The following is a 17,400-nucleotide window of genomic DNA, read 5'->3' as shown; positions in this document are numbered from 1 at the left end:
CACACGATTATGTATTTTCTTAAATGGGCTATTGCTGCGGGGCTTTTTGCTTCTATTTATGACATAAGAGTCACATGCTTCTCTACTTCATATGTCCATGTTGCAAAGGAAACTTAAAACGAAGACCGAGCTACATGTAGCCATTTATTTTTTATCACTTAGAACTCCTATTTCAAAGTTTTAAAAATCCCAAATAAAATTATGGAGATAGCTAATGATATATAATACAATGGTGTAATCTCAATATAAACTACCTCATATTCTACGGGACACAAAAATGACAAGTTCGACAAATTTTATAGTGAATATTGCACATTTCAAGACTATAAAATTTGTTAGATTTTGTCAATTTTCTGTAGGCTAGAATAAAAATTAATGTGCATAGAGATTTTGCACCATTGTAGCATACATCATTTTCTACCTCTATAATTTTGTTTCAGATTTTTATAAAAGTTTAAAATTTGAATTTTGTGTGTATGAAAATAAAGAGCTATGCCACACTCCATGTTGCCCGCCACATATTCTAAGTGTGAACCAAAAAAAGGAATTGCAACAATCATAAGATAGAAAATAGAAATATGAAATATTAAAAATAATCAAGAAAAGGATGTGTGAACCTTAACAAAAGTGACCGAACTTCACCAAGAAAAATTACTCGAACTTCACACAAAGTAGCGGAAACGGCCTAGGGCTAAAAAAGTGATTGATGCTTGACATAAAACATGCGACTCACAAATTCATATGTCATTTTAGTGGTCCGATGCCCTGTGATCCATGGCCACCTCAGGTCAAATCGAAGAAACTTAAACTCCTGAGAAACCGAAGTGAGCTGTTGGACCTATAAGGGCATGTACAGGGAATGCCTTCCTTTAGCTTCACACGTTATCTAGAGAAAGCAATAGAGATAAATCATACAATGCAGTCATCCCTATCAATTAATGATAAATAATAACATTTTAGTAAGAAATTATTTTACTCAGGGAAGACATATCATACAACGCATAAATAACGTTCTTTTATTTTCTAAGAGATGGTCTCTTAGTTAAGGAAAGGCAATATTTCAAAAATTCTACATGGCTAGGCTAAGATGAAGTTGGCGTCACTATATTGTACATGCCCTAATGTCCAAGAGACAAGGAAATAGAGCACCTGCCTAATTCCACAACTCCCGGGATCAGTAAGATTCCAGTATCTTTCTTAGAACATTTCATGGTTGGCCGCCTTGCCCAGCCCCAGCGCCGCGTGAGAACCACCACCTCGCCCCAGGCTGCAGCACATCGAGTAACCGCCTCCTTTGCGCTAGGCCCCAGCCCGGAATTTGGTCCTAGAATTGGGCATGGCGCCACCTGCCTGGAAGAACGCTTCGTGGGCTCTGTTCTCCTCCCCAAGATCGCCAGGATCTCCACGAATTAATCGACGCAGATCTGGCAAAAATCGAGCACGAAGAACTCGTGAAGGAATCATACACCAAACACTAGGATTTCCACGAATTAATCAACGCAGATCTGGCAAAAATCGAGCCCGGACGTTGTGTGCATGCTCCTGGGCGGCGGATGGAGCACGGACGGAGCGGGACAGAGGCTGGAGCTTCCTAGGCAGCAGCCAGAACGGGAGGCAGACTGGGGCTACATCGGCGGCGGCCGGAGCGCGGCGGGAGAGATACCACGACATAGAAGGGTAATTTTGGGAGGTTAGCGATAAGTATATCACCTGAAATCGCCCGCACCTTGTTCTTTGAGTAAAAATCAGAATTTTTTTTACGCCTTAAGCTGTGAGATGGAGGGAGTATAATCAAGCAGCAAATTATGAGTAACCATTAAGAACAATGATTTTCTATTTGATCATTCTTGTTCTCATTGATCCATCTTTCTAGGCTCCAACCACAGCTGAATCGGAATCGAACGAGGTAGCTAAATTCTCAGTTCTTGGTATACACGATGGTGGCTGCCTCCTAGCCGCCATCATTGCCGAACCGGAGAAGGAAGGCTAGTTGCTATGGACTATGAATGGCACGACTACATAACCGCTGGACATTTATTGTCACTATATAGCACACTCAGCCTCAGCTTCTACTCCATAGCAAGAAAAGACATACTCCGTACTAAAAATGTTACGGCGCATCTGCTAGCTAGCTTTAGTCAATAGAATGAGTGCAATAAGGCCATGTACTATGTGGGTTCGAACCAACGAAAAATGTGTCAGATGTAGAGTTCGCCTCTGTTTCTCTGCAATGTGGAATCGCTTTAGTTAAGGCCCACTCTGACAACATGCATGTACCTTTCTTTGCATGTAAAGCAGTATATTTCTTCTCTCTCCTCTATGACATATGGGGTAGCTCTTCTTAATTCTGGCACAAGATTCGTTTGAGCCGAACCAACATATTGATTCGCTTCTTTTTTCTAACACATTGAACCGATGCCTCACTATGTATGGAACCGGTTCCAAAGCCAAAATGAACCGCTTTTTTACTACATAGTACATGGTCTAAGGACGTTGAGTGACACATAATATCGGTGATGTGTCTTCGAAAATGGGAAGCACCAAGAATTTGAGCAACGCCTATGAACAGAGACGTAGCTTTTCTTTAGCGTGAGGATAAGCTATGTTCAGAAAACCTACATTACATGCGGACAAAGGCGTTGCTGGTGTGGTCTAATGTCGGAGCACCAGAGTCTCGATCATGCATGCCCTAGTCTCGATTCCTCCTTGCGTCTCCCTTCTGACTCGGGGAACATTTGCACATGGAGAGAGAAATCTTGGATAGAGGGTTTTGTCGTCCGGGGTATTTACGAAGAAGCTATCAACACTAACGGAACTCCAATGACATTCGGGTGAGGATGTGGAATTACTGAAGTGCGCAACTACCAGTTCACATGCCGGCCTCAGAGAGGGGTGTGGCAGTGGGACCTTTCAGAAATGATCACAAAACAATCTTGAAAACCTGTTAACATTTTTCTTCCTCCAATTCATACCAAAAGTCCAAAACCCGTTGCAGATACAGAGAAAAAGAAAGAAAACAGATACAGAAGCTAGAAGGTGAAGCAATATGTTTTGCCTCTTGCATACTCCCAGAACCAAACCAAACAAACACCAATCGAGCAGCAGTGTTAACTTAACAACTGAACCAAGATGCACGTTTCAAAAAAAAAAACAACTGAACCAAGATTCAAGGAGAGCCATCTTAGTAAAATGCCAGAACCGTCCACTTGGAACGTATCTTCTTCGAAGTAGGCTTTCGACCCGCTATATTAATATAGCAATCAACCGATACAACAAACACGCTGGGGCTGCAGCACAACCAAGCCCAAAAGGAAACACAAGAAAAAAGAAAGAGTAAATAAAGCCGACACCAGCAGCTTGACAAGAACAAGAATGACTCGCAACCGTTGCGCCCTTCGGAGAATGCCACCACACTCCTAGCACCTGGTATTACCACAACAATTTCTACAACGAACGTCAACATTACCAGAACAGTTTTAACTCGAATTAGGCCATCGACAGGGCTAAATTTTTCTTTTCGTGTGGCAAGAATAGGGCCCGTCTTCTACAGGTTAGTAGCTAACGGATGAAAAAATATTTAAATTTCCCAAATTTATGTATCTGATTCTGCCTTCTCCAGCTAGACCAAAACTGCAGTAGCCAGAATACTCGATTATTTCAAGACTGGAAGAAAACGTCCATTCCGGGTAATAGTAAAGCTATATAAGCGTCCAGAGCCATTTAGGACGCATACACATGCATCCAACCAAGGGCATCGCCATGACATAGCCTTGCAATAATAACCACGTGGAAATCTCAGACATGATAATAGAAAAGGTACTTCAGTTACTAGGCAACGTTTAGCTGGCACTACTAACTGCCACTAAGAGGGAACGTCCTGCCCCAGCTAGGCCATGTTTATAAGATTCAAGTAGCCAATGGCAAAGGAACCAACCACAGGTACCGTGCTACAGCACAGAGATGTACATACTACATAGTGCAAACCCTTTACGTACAAGCCCAAAGATCAGGCGCAGCTGATTCTGGAGCAAGCTTACCACCCACCACCACCACTGCCAGCATCCCCACCCTTGTTGCTGCTGTCCCATCCACCACCACCTGCCTTGTCCCAGGAACTGCCACCACCGCCTCCTTGGCTCCCGCTCCCTTCGGCCTTGTCCGAAGATCCTTCCTTCCTAGAACCACCTTCTGAAATAACATGAGAAAGAGTGCTTTAAATCAACTTGTAAAATTAGCATAGCAAATACATGTGAACAGACAAGGAAGTGAGAAATGTGATTGGACTTTAAACACAGGATGTTCGGGGCAAAAAAACAGAGGGCACGTAGTGAAAGCACTGAAGCTTAAACACAATTGAGCTTTCAAGTGACAGTCACTGTTTGCCGCAGAGGATCCTAGGTGGACATACCTGAACCTCCAGTTCCTTTTGACGAATTCCAGCCATCATCACTGCTCTTTCCCCATGATCCTCCTCCGCCTGCTGTAGTGTCACCAGGAGGAGCACCCCACTGACCTAGGATGGAGGATCCACTGCCAGAAGATGGCTTGCTTTGACTCCAGGTGTTGTTTCCATCCTTCTTGCCTGCCTCATCTCTACCGGATGGTTTTGGCGCTCCCCAGCTATCATTTTTGTCACTCCCCCAGCTGGACTTTTCTTCGTTGTTTCCCCACGATCCTCCCCCAACAGATCCTCCACCTCTGCCAGCAGTAGTGTCGCCAGGTGGACCACCCCACTGGCCCAGGATAGATGATCCACCGCCAGAAGGTGGCTGGCCCAGGATAGATGATCCACCGCCAGAAGGTGGCTTGTTTTGATTCCAGGTGTTGTTTCCATCCTTCTTTCCTGCCTGATCACCTCCACCAGATGGCTTCGGAGCTCCCCAGCTATCATTTTTGTCACTTCCCCAGCTGGAGTTGCCTTGTGAAAAAGCTTGATCTCCTTCGGTGTTTCCCTTTTTGCTGGCATTCCAGTCCGTCGACTGAGACCAACCACCACCACCATCTTGACTGGAGGACCTTCCCTCATTGTTGTCATTCGAGTTTCTGTAACCACCACCTCGGCCTCCGTTTCCCCTGCCAGAGCTCCAACTGCCTCCATCCCTGTCTCCTGACCCAAAGTTGTTGCCTTGATTGCGATCACCTCTACCAAAACGCCCTCTACCTCTTCCTCTGCCACCTTCAGACCTTTCTCCACCTGATCCATCATTTATGTTACTTCCTCCATCCCATGACGAGTCCCCAAACCTTCCTCTCCCTCTGCCTCGATTCCCAGCTCCGAATCCACCCCTACCGAATCCAGTCTTATCATCACCATAATTTGGCTTCTTCCAAGCTGGCTCTTGATCTCCACTTGAGGAGCTTGGTTTGCCCCAAGAAGATTCCTGATGCCCAACAGAGGAACCAGAAGTGTTCCAACTCCCTCCATTTCCATTGCCCCAGGTGTCAGCTTTTTCCACTGCTGCAGTAGAAGATACTTTGCTTGCCCAGGGATCAGTTTCTTGTTCCTTGCCTACAAGAGAATCAAATATAAGCATCACAAGGTACCACAAGAAAACAAAATCAAAATGTTCACCCAAACACAGCATCAAGTATGAAGAGTTCAGTAAGTCCCCTAAGCACCTTTAGGAGTAGAAACAATCTTGCTTGACCAAGGATCATCTCGTCCTTCTTCACCTAAACATGAGCATAAAAGATAAGCTTGCAGCATATACACCAACAGTCTAGCGTAAAAGTATATTTTTCTTTGTTTTAGAACTACCAGATGCAGCATTCTCCGACTTAGACCCAAGGCTGCAGGATAACTCTTTCGCCTTTGTGTTCCAGCCATCATTGTTCTCGGCACCTGCAGTCGAAGTCACCTTACTTGACCAAGCATCATTTTGTTTCTCTTGGCCTACAAGATTGAGAAGTCAACATACAACTATGGCTCAAAAATCAAAACATCAAACTGAGTACTCCCTCCGTCCTAAAAAGGATGTCTCAACTTTGTCAAAAGTTGCATGTATCTACACAATAAAACTCATCTAGATACATACATATCTACGTAAAGTGAGACATCCTTTTCTGGACAGAGGGAGTACGAAATATGGTTATTTCAATTATCTCTTCGTCACCTTTTGTAACCACCTTGCTCCCCCAAGGATCATCTTGTTCACCTACACAAGAGAATACAGGTAAGAACCTTGTAGTACTAGTATTCTCAGTATTTGGCAGATATCATCTTTGCTAAAGCCAAGGATCAAGCTGTGCTTCACCAACAGTCAAGAAGAAACTAGTCAAGAGTAATATTCCAATTATATCTTCGTCACCTTTTGTAACCACCTTGCTCCCCCAAGGATCATCTTCTTCACCTACACAAGAGAACACCGGTAAGAACCTTGTATCTTTGCTAAAGCCAAGGATCAAGTTATGCTTCACCAACAGTCAAGAGTAATAAAAGAGGCACAATTCTAAGCAGTATGAGAAATTTTAGTGTAATCCTGACAAAATTAAATAAGCACAAGTACAGGTTTGATATTTCTTTAGGTCCTGATGGCAATATCAAATTGAAAGGTGATCCAAAACTTAAGTGTACATTTATACTAGAGAAAGTAGTACTCCAACCATGTCCATCTGATAACGCTGCAAGTCTGAAACAGGCTACTCACCTCCAGACAGTTTTTTATCCTCCGAGCAGTTCCAGGTGGAAGTCTGATTTTCATCACATGTCTTGGTGCCTTCACTGCCACTCCAAGGCTGACTGTTTCCCCAGTTTGGTGTATCACCACTGCTCCTTTCCCTTCCAAACTCAGAGCCGCCTCCATTTCCATTTCTCCCACCATTGTCTCTTCCTCTCCCTCGTCCTCCATATTGGCCCCTTCCTCTTCCCCTGTATCCACCAGAATCTCCAACTTCGTTATCTACCTGTGTACCAGACCTCCAAGAGGGCTTTGCAGAATTGTCATTATCCCATGATCCCTTCCAGCTTTCTTGGTCATTTCTGCCACCCGAATCCCCAGATTCCCGGCCCCGGCCTCTCCCACGTCCTTGCCCAAACCCACGCCCAGCTTCAAAGTTTCCAGCAGGTCTGCTCCAGGTGCTATTCTGACTATCTCCCCCAACTGCCTCTCCCTTGTTCCAGCTTGATGAACCAGCACCCCCAGAAAATTTTGGTGTACTCCAATCACTGCCACCAAGTTGGTCTGATGATCCAGCTTTGTTCCACTCAGCTGCTTGGTCACCATTGGTGTCTTTTGACTTCTTCCCCCAGGCATCATCTTGAGCAACAGGCAAAGCATCAGACTTAGCCCAGGCATCATCATCCGAGCCGACACGAATAGCAACAGCAGTATCCCAAGACCCACTCTTGTCTGTGTCTTTCGATCCTGTCCCTTTTCTTGATCTTGGTTTGAGTTGCCAAAAGGTTGGCCCCATCCTTGACCGTCCTCTTCCTTCTCTGGTGGCCCTGGCAAGTTTCCCCAACTATCTGCTTCCTTAACTACTTTAACCTTACTGCCCCAAGGATCTGTGTCACCACCAGTTGCCATGTCCACCACCTTGCATGCTTCACCCCAGTTGTCACTCTTTTCACTATCCTTGTTGACTGCTGCTCCACCCCAAGAGCTGCCACCAGCATCAAATCCACTACTACCTCCAGCTGGTTTACCCCATGCATCGTCACTGGAGCTTTCCTTTTGTGTAGTGCTATTGCCCCATGGATCAGAATCACCATCAGCAGATGTTGGTTTCTTACACCAAGGATCAACTTCTGCTTCTCCATCTGAAGATGTAAAGGTGAATCAGCAAAACTATAAACACATCAACTACTGGTGAATGAACGTAAAAAAATCAACAAAACATAAGAGGAACTTTGTCATATAATATTTTGCATTGCTGCAGAGAGATGATGTCTCCAACTTCCCCGAAAGTGAAATAAATGACTACCTTTGCATTGCTGCAGAGAGATGATGTCTCCAACTTCCCCGAAAGTGAAATAAGACTACCACGCATGACACTCTCGACCTTTATATCATGCTTTAGTATGCACCATGATACAAGATCATTTCTGTTGGTGCAACTTATAAAGCTCAAGGTTTGCAACCATTAGAGATCAATATGCAAGTATTATTTGCTATACTGCAGGCCAAAGCTCATGGTGTGCTATTAATGTATGGTGGATTTTACTGTACGACTTATATCTCCATGGCATGCTGAGCAATGACAGTTACAGTGTCTGCACTTCATTGATAGGGAAAATTTGCTACAGGACACAGTTAATTTCTGACGTTTGCCACAGAACACCACTCATTTGTGTCTTTGCCAGGTACCATTACAATTGTGTGCCACATTTGCCAGAACACACCGCATGGCCAAAAACGGGAAGTTTGGCACATTGTCTTCAAAACCAGTCATAGCATGCATGGTCATCCAGGGCAAAAGTGCCGAACTTTCAGTTTTTTGGCCATGCGGTGTGTTCTGGCAAATGTGCCACAAAATTGTAATGGTACCTGGCAAAGACACAATAGGTCGCAGTGTTGCGGCAAATGCCAGAAATTAACAGTGTCCTGTAGCAAATTTTCCCTTATTGATAGCACAGACCCACACCAGGGAGAGGGAGAGTTCTAATACAAACTGTTTTACTTATATCCAAACCAACCTTGACTCAGCAGATCAGTCAACATAAATAAGCGTAATATCTGGACTGAATTTACATCTAAAGCTAAGTTAGGACAACAATATCATGCCCTAGAATTTGAAACCATTCCATGCGTACTGGTTTTGTTTTCTACCACAAAGATGCAAGTGGACATGGTGTGATATAAAAAAAAATACACTGTTTGCTGTTTGACTGTGTAGTCAACTGAATCGCGAGGTTATGCACAAAACACAGATTGATGTAAGCAGAGCATGGTGTTGCACGTGTAACATCGAAAAAAAGCAAAAGCCATACCCTAGTGGACAGCACAGTTGATGGGGGTGCATAAGGGATGCAGAAATTAGTTTAGAGGAACAATGGACCTAACGAATGTCAGAAGACAGACATTGCATTTGAAGTGGTGGCCAATTATTCGAATTAATGACCACTTTATTATTTATATATATCCACTAAACATCATATATCCCTGACTGCCTAGTGCAAAGGCCTGAAATATAGGTTTTTACATTGCAATGCTTACAAACAAGAGCTGCAACATATGTTAACACCAGGCTAATTATGGTATTTCTAGGGAATAGTTATCACATGAAATACAGACCCTTACAAATTACAATATAGATGTAACACGTGTAAATTTCTTTCAAATGAAAAACATATCAGACGAAGGGTACAAAAGTTGGATATTTGGGGTAACACTTCCTACAACTTAATCATCTATTGGAAGATTTTGAGATCGAAAATCTTCTAAAAGATGCCCTACTATAAACAAGTTACTTTGTGATGTAGTTTGTTAAGAAGTCATGTTCCTTCCCATCCAACATGTTAATTCACTGTTCATCCCCTCACAGACTAAACTGATTTGTCTCATACAGCTCCTAGCAGGCCCAATCTATCCACTAATTGGTCAAATTCTTGCACCAATCCAAAGCCTTACAAAAATTATAGAATTTACAGCTGATCAGGTGTCTAATACTTTCAAAAGAATTTCCAGTAGACTAAATGGTGCAATATCATTCTTATCAAACCAACAGAAAAATAAATGAAGCTCCAAACTATTCTACTCCCTTCGACTCATATTACTTGTCGCTAATATGGATGTATCTAAAACTAAAATGTATCTAGATACATCTATATTGGTGAAAACTAATGTGGATCAGAGGGAGTATCAAGATGGAAGACTCCAAACCATACCACATAGTAAGGCCTAAAGCTAGATATTACCTGCATTCTGGGCTGGAAATGCAGAACTTGAAGGTTGCCAAGAATCACTGCAGTGAATAATAACCAATTCAGTAATAGTAATTACAATAAATGCAAACAATAATTACTCAGGCCATTTATTTCTCAAAGCGATATTAAAATTTCTAAGTGAAATAAGCCCAACCAGAAAGAATTTGATACCAACCAGTTATGTACAAGAAGCAAGATAATAGGGAACTGGGTTAGCAGTGCAAAACAAAATGAAATAAAAAAGGCTGATGGATCCTAACAAACTCGCAAAGGGTACCCTAAATAAAAATATAAATACTCACTAAGGATCATCAAGTTATTGTGATCAGTGATGTACGTTCTTTTACATTCTGTGAACTTCTGGGCTATAAAGATTTAACGACCTAGAAAATTAAGAAGCTTTGAAGTAAAAAAAAATCAATATTCAGTATCCTATGTTCGATTAGTCAAATACATATAGCATTGCATATTATTTTGTTTCATAACAAAAAAAAATAAAGGTGATAGTTCTAGTGCAGCATTTACTAGGATAGTAACAATAGGTATTTTCTTAGGAGAACATAATAGTTACAGTTGTTGCAGGCTTGCAGTACAGAAAACAACAGTTTTTAAGCAAGCAAAGATGTGATAGGAAATTATGAAGATCAGTAATAAAAGGTAAGATTCTTATTTAACACTTAGCCATTTGCAACAAGCCAGAAGGAAAAAATTGTTAGTACTTAGTACGAGTTGCAATCCTAGGAATTTCTCTTTTGTAATGATAGTCTTGATCTACTCATTACCAACTACAAGAACAGAAGAATGAAAAATAGAGGATCGTTAATGTGCAAACAAAAATAAATCTGGTTCATGGCACTACTCGCATAGCATACAGTACTGGTAGCTATGATTAAAGAAATCGGATACAGCAAATTACTGATTAGAAATTAAAGGTTAGCCCCTCTCTTTTCATCTTTTGTGCAACTTTTGCAGCTCAAAAACTTTAAGTTTTATATCCATTGAGTGTCCACCAACAAAAAAACCAAACGATTACTGCATATAAAAGATAGCATTACACAAAATAATACGTAAGTTCATCAACTTAAGATTATGGTTGCCATACTTTCTCCGCCAATTGCAAAGTAACTCGTCTAGAATGATAGAAAGGTAATCTGAAATTGGTCCTTTTGGTTTCTCATTGTTGGTAACTGTTAACTGTTCATTAGCAAGTCAATTGCACAGTGCTGTTTTGATGGATGGGTAGGGTTGCATAAAGAGGATTGCATATGTAGGTCTACCAACCCATTCCCCAACCCAGACACATATTACAAAATCTTAAAAGTCCAGTTTGGCTGGTTTACAGGAAACCAGTAATTAATATGGAATCACAAATGAAACTGAAAAAAATGAAACGAACCTGCCAAGAGATGTAAATCCATTGTCCCATGAGGTTTTGGCTGTTTCTGAACCTAAATATAAAAGCAAGATAACAAATCCATGTATTAGAAGAACAAACTGATGAGCTATTATCAAAGAATTTGAGTCTTATGCACCTTATAAACAGTTAAACAATCAGTTTTCAATTTGTCACATCTTATAAGCTCTACTAATAGGGGACGTGGCCTCATTATAGGCAGTAGGCCAGTACCAAAGTAGCTTTGGAAAAGATGGGCAGCTTTTTTTCTTGTACACATGACAGAGATCAATCTGGCATGTAGAAATAACAAGTGTGCATATGAAACAGACACTTACCCAAAAATGATGTATCATGATTTCCAAAAGAACTAGATGGAGCACTACATGAGTTATCCCTGGCATAACATAACAAGAAGCAAATGTCATGGTGAAATCATGCCTCAATATGACGATTCACACAACACTATAACAAGCAACAAGGTAAGAGAAGCTTGAAACATGATTTAGCTGCATACCCCCTTTTAGTCGGGACTGAGAGAAACTCTGCTTGCACTGCACAACATAAAACAATGAAGTAAAGCATTGCCCAAAGTATGTCTCTAATCCGAGCATACTTATCTAACTAACCTGTAACTATCTTCAGCAAAGAATCTAGCTTAACAGTTACATCATTTCGGAATATCCGAATTACACGGCAGAGATAGCCCTTCAAAGGACCCTTCCGAATACGGAGCATTTCCCCGATTGAGAAGAGTTGTTCTCTGGGTGCCCTATAAGGCCTTTCGTCTGTATGGTCAAGGAAATCAAAACAAAATTTAACTTCTGTTTCAAGCCATAAAATCTAACCATTTAAAAACATGTAAAAAAATCATGAAACACTTACTGCTACGTTGTTCATTTTGCTCAGATGGTATAAAACCCGAGTCCGAGAACATGGGAATTGGACTATCCTCCTGATACACCAAAAACAGAGTGAACAAAAGAATAGTTCTGATTCATTGACAAGCAGATGTATTACATAAAACATACTGAATTTGTCAGTTCCCTCCTTTTCTTGATATTTTCACATGACCCACATTGGGCACAGAAATATCCGCCGTTCTCACTTTCACTTTCATTATATATAAAGAGTATTCCCATGTACAAGTGTTTAACAACTCCTTGCTTACCCTGTAACATAATATTAAGCAGGTCAGTTGGGGGGGCGAGTGGAAGGAATGCATTCTCAAATACGGGAACTGCAAAGACATAATTCATAGCTATGAAGCATGTCACTACAACAACAACAATATATCATTTAACGTACAAGATTGGTGCAATTAGCAAATATTTGACCATGAACACAGAAGAATATAGAAAATATTTTAATTTAACGCTTTCATGAAAAGCAAAAAGGATGCATACTTCCACATACTGCTAACAAAATAAAGGCTTCATAATAGCTGACTTTGATAGTAGGAAATTAAAATCTCACCTCAACTGGTCCTTCCAGAACTTTAACTGTGTCATTCATGGATATTGTCTTCTTCTGATGGTCAACAGCTGTAAACATTTTGTCTACGCATCCTCTGTTAATATCCTGCTTTCTAACTGTCACAGCGGTTCCTTCAGGACCACCCTTTAAAATCTACAAGAAAATCACTTGTTCTTAGAACAGAACACAAAAATGTGGAACTGAAGTCTGGTGTACGCATGAGAAGGATACCTTAAAACCATCTTTTTCAACAGCAATAATCACCCCAAAATCTTTTCGCCTGCTCATTAGGAAATAAAATGTGTTGAACCTAGTACTTAGTTGACATTGATCAGTGAATAAAGATCATAAAAAAGGGGACTCACCCAAAAAGTACAAGATCATGGAGATGGAATTGATCATCCTCGCCATCACCATCATCATCATAATTTTCTGCAGAACTGGAACCTTTAAGATTTGAAGAACTGGAACCTTTAAGATTTGATGCCTTGGAGCACTTGTCTTTAGAAGATGATGATGGATTCATATCAGGCTCTCTGGACACGTTCCTTTTCTTCTGACCATAAACGCTGGAGACCCAATCCATGTCATCAGCAGAAGTTTTAGTGCTTGGACTAGAAGAGAACTTGACACGCTCAGTATCCGTTGGTTGTATCCCCCAGTAAATCAAAGAACTAAGTGCAACTCTCTTATACAGGAAACCATCTTTGAACATCAAACTATCAAGCACTTCAAAAACATCACCAGTCTGACGATCACGCTTCCTCTCAATATGAGGTGCAAAGAGCCTAGTAGGATCAGCAAGATCATGGAAAGGATGTGAAAGCCTGATTAGAAACAAATGATAGCGCAAGGCTACTGGACACAGGACAATGAAACACTGGACAAAAATCAGAAACAATTACTCTAGCTCCTGTGAACTGATTAGTCGTGGTTCTGGAACTGGAGCTCCTTTTAGGGAAATTGCACCACCCTGCAAAGGCGAATGCATACACCTGTTAGCCAGACAAGAACATAATGCAAATATAGAACACAATGCAACCAGGCATTACACACCACAGAGTTCACTGCCATACTTTTTACTGTAACACAAAACAACATTGGTGATCAACTTTCTACGACAAAGGCAGGTGTCCAAGGTTGACGCTAAAGCCACCAACACATACAAACATAGATGCATTACCCAGATCAGCATTGCTGCCAAATGGCAAGGAAAGAATTTTGGGAAGTAGGGACAATACATAGTGAAAATCAGCTGAACTATTTTTGTGATTGACAGCCAACAGAGTTCAACAAGACAGATATGAGTTTAACTTCAGCAAGCGCAAATTGAGCTCAAGGCAGATGAAAATGTTGCAAGGCTTTTCACTGCCAAAAGAAAAAAAAAATAGAATGCAGACAAAAGTGTAAGAGCATTACAAATTTTTTCGCAATAGCTCGGAGATCAACTCTTGGTATAAGCTTTATCAACACCCTTTTCCGCCCATCATCCGCACCGACAACCTAAAATTCAGAGATTTTATGAAGAAAGAATTTGAGAAGATATGAAGATGATATATCACCACACCCCCAATTGTATTACAATACCTGTGCTAGATCTCCTTTATAATTTCCAGCTTTCATGCGCACCCATGTGCCTGGAGAGACTCCAGCTGGTTTTGCACGAGGTGATAGCAAGCTAGGAACTTCAGCTGCAGGAACAGGACTGCTTCGGCTTACATAAACATTGCAAAATCCTTTGCATGCCTGTAGGAAGCGATGACCATATGGTCAGTTGGTCATTTCACAACCAAGAAATTATGTACAGCATATACATGGAGAAATCATTGAGGGGGAAGAAAACTTATGTCAACTGTCAAAGATGAAGTATGTTTTTCAGATTTCAAATTTTGAACTTAAAACTTTGAAAATTATACGGGAGAGAGGATGAATCGAAGTGTGTGAGAGTTAAGCAGAAAAAAATAAAGAATTGCTACTCACAGAAGAAAACAGGACAGTTTAAACCTTCACCAAATCTTGATGTTAAGTAATTATCTTATATCATCTGAAACCACATAACCTAGTGGATCTCATGTTGTTTGATTCCAATGGAAGTATCCAACTACTCACCTCTGTAACATCACACGCCTTCTCAGCTTCAACAAAAACAAATCCTCTCACATGGTCAAGTGAGAACGCCGAGATAATTGGCACTTTTGTGCCATACTTCTTCAGGTCAACGAACTTCTGCATGAGGCAGAAAGCCATTTGTCGCTCACGCCCAACCTGCAATTCAGCTACACGAATAAGCGTCGAGCTACCAAATGCTAGACCAATTGAACAGAGGCAGACGCCTAGCAATCACAGACCATGCATTTGACTCTCCAGATAATAGGCTCGTTCAGATGGGTGAACTCCTCATCCTCCGCGTCATCATACTGGGCAGAGCCACCATGACCGGCATGTCTCACACGACTAGAATAGCGCTGCCTGACGAACTCCTCGAGTTCGTCGCCGCTCAGCTCCTCTTCCTTCACATGCCCGAGAAATGGAAGAGGGTGTGATCTTTCGGCCCTTCTGTTGTTATCGCTTTTTCTTGGCGGCTCAGGAACGAAACCTGCAGTGTTCATTAGCAGAAGGCAGTTATAAGGCAGTGATTGCCCAACAAGTAAAAACAAGCTTGTCGTGAGATGGTGAAGGGTAAACTGAGCATTATTAGTGCCTAGAAAGGACAATAACCTACAGTTCTCTGGTAATAATTGTTCATAAGAAAAGGCCAAACCCTTCTACGAACACTGAAAACTGGTACTAATAAAAAAATGGCGTGATTTGTGTGGAGGTTTTGCCGTACTGGCCATACAAGAGAAAACCAACCATCCTAACTCTTGATTCCCTCCCACAAAGCAAAACAAGGAAGAAAAAAAACATAATGCCGCTAAGCACTTGAACATGCATCATCGTCGCACCATATATAAAGATGAAAACTTCCTGTTTGGACCTGCATTAGTTGGGATTCCGGATTCTACAACTTTTAGAGTCTAACTAATAATCTTGGGCAGTAGGTGAGATTTTGAGACGGCTATCTCAAGGGTTTACTGTTACGAGTGGGGGGAACAAAAACCCCAACCAACAAAAATCTACTGTGGAACAAACAAAAAAAAAAACCCACTCAACACCTAGCGAGGGCAAGGAAATAAAAGGGAATCTCAATAAAAGGGGCTAAAAATGTCAGCATTGGTGGGAACCCTAAAACCCCACCCAATCGATCCGCGCGCTGAGGCCACGGACCTCGTGGGTGAGGGGAAATCGGACGGATCCTTACCGTCGTCGTCGTCGTCGAAGTCCTCCTCGGACTCGGGCTCGTCCTCCTCCTCGTACTCGTCGTCGACGCCGGCTTCGTCGTCGAAGAACTGGAGGGTGCCCTCGCGGCGGCCGCGCTTGGCGGCGGCTTTGTAGGAGGAGGAGGAGGGGCCCGCGCCGGCGCCGAGGCGGCGCTTGGTGCCGGAGGCGGAGGCGCCCGGGGCGTCGGAGGCGAGCTGCTTGCCCTTCCCCGTGACCGCCATGGCGGGGCGGGGCGGAGGGATCAGCGGGCGGAGTGGGGAGTGGGGAATGGGGGGAGTGGAGGGGAGGGGGAACGGCAAGTGTCGCGGCCTGCTCGAGGAGGACAGCGTTTTAAGCCAGGAGACCCTCCGGCTCAGTCTCCGAGGAGTGGTCCTTTGCAGATGCCCCCCTCGAATTGGTCTGTAATTACGGTGCGGTTGGGTGAGCGGCGCGGTGCAGGTTGGGCGTGAGCGTGAGTGGGATTCTGTCAGTGGCGGCGTCGACGTGGCCTGGGGCCGAAGCGGTGAGAGATCCGACGGCCCATAGTTTGGCATCGGGCTACGATCATCCACTTTTTTCAGTGAGGAAGAATTTGGAATTATCTTCTTTGTTTTCCTTTTCTGGTTTTTCTGGTTTTTCTGTTTGGTTTACATTTTCTAATCTCGTTCCTTTTCGTGACCTAGTTAATCCAATTAAATATTGGATAATTTATTTTAGTAATAACAACATACTAGCGTATGAGCCTAGAAGGTCTGCTTACTACAACTCCATGTCATACTACTAAACTATGATGATTAAGTCGGACACACTAATAACCCTAATTTGGTCCACCACATGACCTGGCTACATTATTATTTCCTCATAACAAGACTATAATAAAATACTGGTACAACCTTAAACTTAATCATCATATCAATGGCTGTCCTAGTGTATCAGGCCTGGATATCCATATCAAGGATCATGGTACATAATTATAGGCCCCCACCTCATGAAAACAAGAGTGGAACCCTCCCTCCTTTCGAACAAAAAAAACAGATAAAAGCTTTCAAATCTATAGATCTCTTTCAATTCCCATGGAGACGGTGGAACCACTTCCACCATGCATCTTTCACCGAAGAGGCACTAAGGTGAGTCGTGATGGATAAGAAGGGGGTATGAGGATAAATGACTAAACGCGGCCTTTCATTTCAATGAGAACAAGTGGAACACCCAAAGTAGGCAGAGTTAGCGAACAAGCACCAATTACTTTCAAAAGTTTACTTTGGAGCAAAGGCTACAAGTTGGCTCATTATTTATGAAAAATTGTTGTCCAAGTTTCAATAAAATACGAAAAATACCTACATTTAGCAAACAATCTTCTTGGTGG

At 42.3% G+C, this 17,400-nt stretch overlaps 1 pseudogene; it reads right to left on the bottom strand.

The window, feature by feature from the left end:
- Positions 1–3,802: 3,802 nt before the first annotated feature.
- On the bottom strand, positions 3,803–16,276 carry LOC124648530 (annotated as a pseudogene).
- Between the last annotated feature and the right edge of the window lie 1,124 nt (positions 16,277–17,400).

The sequence above is a fragment of the Lolium rigidum genome, chromosome 4 (assembly GCF_022539505.1).
Source record: "Lolium rigidum isolate FL_2022 chromosome 4, APGP_CSIRO_Lrig_0.1, whole genome shotgun sequence".
NCBI lineage: Eukaryota > Viridiplantae > Streptophyta > Magnoliopsida > Poales > Poaceae > Lolium > Lolium rigidum.
Note: the sequence above shows the minus strand (reverse complement) of the source record. Positions and strands in the feature narration are given on the sequence as shown.